Here is an 8,257-nt window from a genome sequence, read left to right on the forward strand (position 1 = left end):
GTCTATTTTATGAGGCAAAGAGAGTTCGTTTTGTTTGTTTTTGTTTTGTTTTGCTTGTTTGCTTACTTGCTTGTTTTGGCTTACGGTTCTGGGGGTTGAATTCCAAGACGAGACAGCCCAATTGTTTGGACGTCTGGCAAGGGAGGTATATCAGGGTCACATGTGCCACACACATGTCATAGCAAATACATCTGGATAAAGGAAGAAGGAGGAAAGGGAGAGGGGAGAGAGTATGTTGGAAGAAAGAGGAGAAGGAAAGAGGGGAGTGTTAACAGTCCTTTTGGGGAGCATACTCTAAAAGACCTAAGAATCTCCACCTAATCTCACCTCCTGATAGTCCACAGCACCTCCTAGCACTCTTACCATAGGAGCTGGATTTACATACTGGCCTTTGGAAAAAAATCCAAATCAGAGTGAAAGAGCAGAGAAATTTCCTTTATTTCCCTAAATTCTTATTGGCACATGAGGTTATGTTCTTTCCCTACTGTACTGAAGAAGAAACTGCCACCTCCCATTGGCTCTACCTATAAGAAAACAGAGGATTCATGTACGAATCTAGGGAGGGAGTTCTTATTGGACCTTTGCCCTCAGCTAGAAGCATTTGCCAAATGGATAGCTCAGATTCCCTGTTGTCCTGCCTCTTGATGGCTGTCTTAGAGTTTCTATTACTGTGAAGAAACACCATGAACAAAAAGCAAGCTGGAGAAAAAGGGGTTTATTCAGCTTACACTTCCATATTACTCTTCATTATTGAAGGAAGTCAGGACAGGAACTCAAGCAGGGCAGGATCTGATGTAGAAGCCATGGAGGGGTGCTCCTTACTGGCTTGCTCAGTCTGCTTTCTTATAGAACCCGGGACCACCAGCCCAGGGATGAAACTACCCACAATGGGCTGGGCCCTTCTCTATCAACCACTAATTAAGAAAATGCCCTACAGCTGGATCTTGTGGGGCATTTTCTCAATTAAGCTTCCCTCCTTTCAGATAATTCCAGCTTGTGTATCAAGTTGACTTAAGACCAGGCAGCACCATGACCCTGAAGCTTGATAGTTTGAGGACATGAAGCATAGATCACTATCCAGGAGAACTCTCTAGGAAGTGTAAGAGAACCAGTGAACTCATCATTTGTCCTTCAAAGATGGAAGGATAACCCTGCTTAGGTCTCCTTGTGAGCTTGTGAGCTCCAGTCTCTCATCAGAAACCAAGATCAGATGAAAGTGTGACCACCATAGACCCTGAGTCCCTGAGCACAAGGACCTGGACCTTGGATCTTCCTAAGATGTCAATGGACAGATTACCCAGATGGCTGAATAATTAGAATTTCTATTAAACCGACTTCCTACCTTCCATCTGAGAATTAGTTTTCATGGTCACTGAATAATGATGAAGAAGTAAATGGGGGATTTTGACTTCATGTAAGATTTGCAGATTGGACACACACAAGCATGTAGTTTATTTCCCTCCCAAAACAGCGCTAAGGCATCTCTAAAGAGATTCTTTTCTAATCCCTGAATCTAAACAGCTGTTTGTCTATGAAAGGAGGCATTATAAGCAAAATTTTGGAAGGCAGAAAGTATGTAAATATATATGTGCTATGGTTTGGGTATTGTTTGAATGTGTCCCTCAAAGATTTATATTTGGGAAGCTTGGTCTCCAGTGTGGTAAGTACAGAACCTTTACTGTAAAGTCTGGTGGGAAGAGACTGGATTGCTGGGGACCCACCCTAGAAGAAATTAGCTAGCTCTCATGGGACCTCAGGTAGTTGTTTGCTGCTGTTCCTCCCCATCCTCCTCCTCCCCTCCTTCCCCTCCTCCTTTTCCTCCTCCTCCTTATCCTCCATCTGCTCCCCCTCCTCTTCTCCCTCCTCCTTTCCCTTTCTTTTCCCCCTCCCCCCTCTCCTCTCTCTCCTCCTCCCCCTCTTCCTCTTCCTCCTTCACTCCCTCCTTCCTCTTCTCCTTCTGCTTCCCCCCTCCCCCCTCCTCCTCCTCAGTTCTTGAGAATGTGTTGTTATTAGAGGAAGTCTGAGCCAGGGAGATGGCTTAGCAGGTGAACGCACTTCCCACACAATCCTTCCAACCTGAGTTTGATCCCTGGGACCCATGTGAGAAAAACTTTGTGCAGTGCAGTGGTGTACATCTCTAAGCCTAGCACTCCTAAAGTGAGGTGAGAGGCAGGGACAGGAGAATTGTCTGGATGCTCATAGGCCAGTTAGCATGGCAGGAACAAAGAAAGACCCTGCCTCAATAAATGAGCACGTTCAGGAAATGTTTCTATTTCCTAAAAATGTGTCTTTTTCTAAAGACATTTTTCCAAAAAAAATGTACCGGGCCACCTGGGGCCCAACATCACAAACACACGCTGCCTCTGTAGGAGGAAACCCCGAGGTGAGGAGAATGGAGTGTTAGGGCAATAGAAAGCCCATCCAGGCATTCCCTGTCTTCCTTTCCTCTGCAGGGTCACAGGCTCCTCCTGGAGGTATTGACTCTCAGGACTACTGTCCCTCTATCTAGCACAGCTATCATCCGTGTGTGCTCCCTGGAGCTCCATGTTGGTCCTTGATGAGGCCTTTTTCCATGCTGGCCAAGGACTCTGTTGAAGTCAGAGCCTGCCAAGTAACATGCCTGACCACCCACATTCTCTCTCACCCATTTCTACTTATTCTTATCCAGGTAAATTTATATTTATTATATTATTAATTATATTAAATAATTATAATTAAATATTGTATTGTATATTAACATATATTGAATATATAAATATTACATATTTATATCCAGTATAAACTTAGAACAGTATCTATGTATATTAAATGCTCAATAAATGCTGCTATCATTGGTCCCTCCTACCCTTCAAGGACTTTTTCATTCTTTCTTTAGACTACTATGCCTGATATAGGCAGCTACAGTGGTATTCATCACCCCAGTGGACAGTGGTATTCTGAGACTCGGAGCTCTATTTTTGGAGGGGGTGCTGTGTGTGTGTGTGTGTGTGTGTGTGTGTGTGTGTGTGTGTGTGTGTGTATGTATGTACACATGTATGTGCACATGTATTGCTAAAGTCACCATGCTTGCTGGGTGTCCTCCCATGTTACTCTTCACCTCACTCCCTTAAAACAGGGTCTCTCACTGAACCTGGAATTGGTCTGGTGACTCTCAAGACCCCCAGATCCTCTTATCTCTACCCCTCCCCAATATAGGAATTACAGGGACACCTGGCCATACCTGACTTTTTGTATGGGTGCTGGGATCTGAAATCAGGTCCTCAGGCTTGTATGAGAGATGTTCTTACCCACTGTGCTACATGCTAATCATCTTCATATCCTTTGTGCCTGTCAAAGAAGTTGACATTTTATGTAGAATGAGCGTTTCAGGGGAAATAAACAGCAGACTTCTGGACTACATCTCAGATTTTGTTGGGTAAGCCAAACCTTCACGTGAGGGTTAACCTACTCCAATGAGTACATTAAGTCTCAGTCGATACTGCCTATGGCAACTGGGAAATTTCTTTATGTGATTTGAACTTCTTTCTCCTAATCTGGGGGAAATGGGGAAACATTTGCAGGGAAGAGAAGTCCTGGAAGAGGAAAGGAATAAAGGAGGAGTGTTAATACAGGTGACTGATCCCACTTAATGAATTAGCCAGGCACAATACTCTGTGCTCTTTGACAAGACGTCATTGTCAACCCTGCTTCCCAGCAAGAGCATTCACCTCCTCCAAAGCACTTTCATCCTTAAGCAGCTCCCTTAGCACTATCATTTCACAAGAGACAGTGAACCTCAAAGTTTGTTTATAAAAACTATGGCAACCCCAGGCTCACTGGCAAGGCCAAAGGCATTCCCAGCAAATAAAACACAAGGCAGCAGCCACCAGAGCCCTCTAGGATGAGCCTAAGCAAGAGGGCTGTCAATCCATCTGATTCTCCACCCCGAGCAAGCTTTTGATGATGAGTTTCAGAGCATTTTAATCCTTTGATGGTTTCATAGTCCTGTCCTACGAGACACTTAGAAAACATTCTCCTTGCCAGGAATCCCATTACAGTCCAGCCCCACAGCTTCACTGGAGGAACTTGCAGCTTTCCTTTTGATGTTCTTATTTTAATGGGACATGTACATCAATTGTGATATATATCTGTCTTCTTTCCTGTATCTGTGTAGTTTGGACTGATACACGTACTCAAGGAGTTTAGAGGGCAAGATGATGCTAAGAAAAATCATAGTAGAAGAAAGCTGGTGTGGTGATTTGAGTGAAAATGGCCCCTTAGGTCCATAGGGAGTGGCACTATTAGGAGGTGTGGCCTTGTTGGAGGAAATGTGTCACTGGGGGTGGGCTTTGAGGTTTCAGAAGCTCAAGCCAGGCCCAGTGTTTCTCTTTCTTCCTGCTGCCTGTGGCTCCAGATGTAGAACTCTCAGCTACCACGTCTTTCTATGTGCTGCCATGCTTCTCTCCATGATGATAATGTACTAAACCTCTGAAACTGTAAGCCAGCCCCGATTAAACGCTCTTCTTTATAAAAGTTGCCATGGTCATAGTGTCTCTTCACAGCAATAGAAACCCTAATGAAGACAGCAGGGAGGAGGGAAAAGGGAAGGCAATGAATGAGCCACATACGCTCAAGTCAAATTTGCTGTGAATAATCAGAGTTGAGCCCACTTAGGAACCAGGGAGCCAGTGGGAATAGCTGCCTCTCAGTTATTAATCCCAAGGAGACAAAATTACCAAAGGATCCATTCACCACCTCTCAGTGGTCACTAGCTGAAAAAGCTGGCTGGGAAAATAGAATTTGCTTTCACACACTTCTCATTTGCTGACAGAAATCCCTGGGCTGTGAGAACAGCCACACGATGTCAAAGACAGCAAGGGATGAGTAGACATCCAATACAACCCCCAGCTCCCATCCTTAACCCTATGCCTAAGGTGGTGGGATTCTGCCCTTTGTATCTGTATGTTTGGACTTCCCTGTCTGCTACAGAATGTCTGTTGGTGATGTGCACATACATCAGCCCTTTGCAACAGCTCTTTGCCCACTCATCATGGGTCATGTTTGGTTGTGTGTGCAGCATCCACATAGAGATGGACAGTGAGATCTGGCTAGCCATCCAGTATATGCTTCTGCTTTTTCTCTCAAAGTTCTCCAAATAGTTACTCTAACTATCTTGTTTTATTGAGTCCTCACTTCTTCAGGCTAAATATCCCCCAGACACCTCTATAAGTGGAATAGAGAAGTACCACTTGATGTTTATGCAATATCTTCCTGCTTGTGAACCATGATACATCAAGTTGACACTGCTCTGATTCCTCCCATATCAGCTGTAGGGAAGAAGAGACCCTGGGCCAAGACCTCTAGATGCTTAAAAAAAAAAAGAAAATGCATCTTCTCCCAGAACTTTCTATACGAAATTAACACTAATGTAGTCCAGTATGACTGTGGACTTCTGAACTCCAAAACTCTAAAATATTAAATTATATCATTTAAAACATAATTTGCATACCAGAGCTAATCTGTGAGGATGGAGGCTTGTGATAATTTGTTATAGAAACAACAAGAAAATAATATAGTCAGGAGAAAATATACCCAGTTAACGGTCAGAACAGAGCTGGTGTGGTACTTTGTTATCAGATGGGTAGGTTTTAGAATAAAGAATATTGCCAAAGATAAGAAAGAGACATCAAATAATATAGGGGTCAGCTATTCAAGAGGATGTGACAATTTTGAAATGCAAATAGCCAATAAGAAAACTTTAAAATACATTTAACAAGCTAACAGAACTTCAAGAGAAATTTTCTAAATCCATAATTAATAATTACATTTTCAGATTTCAATTTCTACCTTTCAAGAAATACATATTTTGAGTTTTGTCTATGGCTCCTAGTGCATAACTCCCTCCCCAAGACAGGTCAGAGAAACTAAAATTTCACTTCTCTAAGGAAAGTCATAAAAACTCTGATACCAACACACACACACCTTTCTGTATTGGAGCTAGCCATAAAGAAAATCTCTGTGGGGATGGAGAGAGTGTTCAGTGGTTAAAAGTACTGGCTGCTTTTCTAAAGAACCTAAATTCTGAGCCCAGCCCCCGCATGGCAGCCCACAGCCATCCGTAACAACAGTTTCAGGGAATCCAGTGCCATTTTCTGGCCTCTGCAGGCACCAGGCATGCAGGTGGCATACAGAAATACATGTAGGCAAAACACAAATACATATAAGATCACAAAAAAAATAAATTTTAAAATAAAATAAAAATAAAATGAACACAAAGTAATTTAAAAAAAAAAATCTCTAATCGACCTTTGTCTGAGAAAAAGACTTCTGAGGAAGTCTTAAGACTCCTTCAGTCCACAGGGCTGTGACCTATGTCCTAGATGGTGCAAAGCTGCACAGAGGCCAAGAAACAGATAGGCTTTTGTGTGCTTCCCTATGCACTCTATGAGCATCACATACACAATGAAGTCTTCATGTTGAGACTCCACGGGAAACTCAAAAGGGTGCCGAGAGCTCTGGGTGGTAGAGATGGAGAGGTCCCTGTTGGGTAGGGTATGTCCAGAGAGCATGGCTGCTTCCCCTGTCCTGCTCTCTTCTCCTCTCCCATATTTCATTCTATGCATCTCTTCCTCTGTATCCTTCATAATACTCTGTAATAAACTAGCAAATGTATCTCCTTAAGTTCTGTGACCCACTCAGACAAGTTCATCTAATTGAAGAATGGGGTGGCAGGACCCTAATTTGTAGCTGGTAGGTGAGACACTCAGGCTTGAAACTGGGATCTGAAACAGGCAGTCCTGGGACTGAGCCCCCAGCTGGAGGGATCTGACACTATCTCTAGGGAGAAAGGCTCCAACCTGGATTGGTTCAGAGCACCCCCAGCTTATGCTGACTTGGCATTAGTGTTGTACTCACTGATGGAGACAAACGCCCACAGCTTTAGGGTCACAGAGGTAAGGAAGCGGAGGGGAAAGGAGTCATTTTTCCCCCGACACACATCAGTAACTACTTCAGTTAAAACCCGAAAGTCTTCCCCCGCCAACCCACCCCCCTGGAGGGGCGGGAGGAGGGAAGAGGGGGGAATCTGTGATTAGTATGTAAAATGAATAAAAAATTTCTTAATTAAAAAAAAGTTTAAAAAAAATCTTTAAAAAAGAAAAAGTTAGCCGGGCAGTGGTGGATGGTGGCGCACGTCTTTAATCCCAGCACTCGGGAGGCAGAGGCAGGCGGATCTCTGTGAGTTCGAGGCCAGCCTGGTCTCCAAAGTGAGTTCCAGGACAGGCACAAAGCTACACAGACAAACCAAAAAAAAAAAAAAAAAAAAAAGAAAAGAAAAGAAAAGAAAGAAAGAAAAAGAAAAAGTCGAGGCCGGCCGGTGGTGGCGCACGCCTTTAATCCCAGCACAGGCGGATCTCTGTGAGTTCGAGGCCAGCCTGGGCTACCAAGTGAGTTCCAGGTAAGGCACAAAGCTACACAGAGAAACCCTGTCTCGAAAAACCAAAAAAAAGAAAAAAGAAAAAAAAAGAAAAAGTTGAAAGTCTTCAAGTCAATGACTTCAGCTTCTGTCTTAAGAAACTGGAGGAAGCCAGGCAGTGGTGGCACATGCCTTTAATCCCAGCACTCAGGAGGCAGTCAGTTGGATCTCTGAGAGTTTGAGACCAGCCTGGTCTACAGAGTGAGTTCCGGGACAGCCAGAGATGTTACACAGAGAAACCCTGTCTTGAAAAACAAAACAGAACAAAACAAACAAAAAAGAAAAGAAAAGAAACTGGAGGGGGGAAATTAAACCAAAGAAGTAAAGCAAAGCAAAAAAAAATAATACATATCAGAACAAAGGTCAACTAGTGGAAAAATGGAAGAGACAAATCTGTGAGAACAAGAGCTTTGGGCTTGAAAAAGTCAGTAGGACTGACGGCCCTCTAGCCAGAAAAACTGGGGGAAATAATGGAGGCAACAGAGAGATCACAAATACTAGGAATGTAAGACATTTGTATCTTTAAATCTACAGATAGTAAAACAATAATAAGGATGTGTTATGTACAACTCTATAGCAATGACTTCAGCAACTTAAGTGGGCCAATTCTTTGAACAATTAGTTTATTAGCAACAAAATAATAAAGCTCACCAGAAGGAGCCAGACGAAAGAAAGAGTGTGTACTATAAGATTTTATTTATATAAACTGCTAGAAAATGGAAACTAACATGAAGGGAAACTGTTACCTGTTGTAGAATGTTATTTTAAGATGTGTTACTTTTGTTTATGTTGCATTTGTTTAAC

Source organism: Peromyscus eremicus, chromosome 11, assembly GCF_949786415.1.
Source record: "Peromyscus eremicus chromosome 11, PerEre_H2_v1, whole genome shotgun sequence".
Classification (NCBI taxonomy): Eukaryota; Metazoa; Chordata; class Mammalia; order Rodentia; family Cricetidae; genus Peromyscus; species Peromyscus eremicus.